Genomic DNA, 637 nt, shown 5'->3' with positions numbered 1-637 from the left:
AAAAGAATAATGAGCCAGGTGTGGTGGCTCACGCCTGTAATCCCAGCATTTTGGGAGGCAGAGACGGGTGTATCTCTTGAGCCCAGGAATTGGAGACCAGCCTGGACAACATGGCAAAACCCCATCTCCACAAAAAAAAAAAGAAAAAGAAAAAGAAGGAAAAAGAATAATGAGCCAGGTGTGGTGATATATGGCTGCCATCCCAGCACTTTGGGAGGCTGAGGTGGGCAGATCATTTGAAATCAGGAATTTGTGGCCAGCCTGGCCAAAATGGTGAAACCCTGTCTCTAAAAAAAATCCAAAATTTAGCCAGGCATGGTTGCAGGCATCTGCAATCCCAGCTACTTTGGAGGCTGAGGCAGGATAATCACTTGAACCCAGGAGGTGGAGGTTGCAGTGAGCCAAGATCATGCCACCACACATCAACCTGGGCAATAGAATCAGATCCTGTCTTAAAAAATATATATACCCTGAATAGACCAATAACAGTCTTTGAAATTGAGGCAATAATTAATAGCCTACCAACCAAAAAAAGTCCAGGACCGGACGGATTCACAGCCGAATTCTACCAGAGGTACAAGGAGGAGCTGTTACCATTCTTTCTGAAACTATTCCAATCAATAGAAAAAGAGGGAAT

This window comes from Colobus angolensis, unplaced genomic scaffold (assembly GCF_000951035.1).
Source record: "Colobus angolensis palliatus isolate OR3802 unplaced genomic scaffold, Cang.pa_1.0 Scaffold28, whole genome shotgun sequence".
Lineage (NCBI taxonomy): Eukaryota > Metazoa > Chordata > Mammalia > Primates > Cercopithecidae > Colobus > Colobus angolensis.
Note: the sequence above shows the minus strand (reverse complement) of the source record.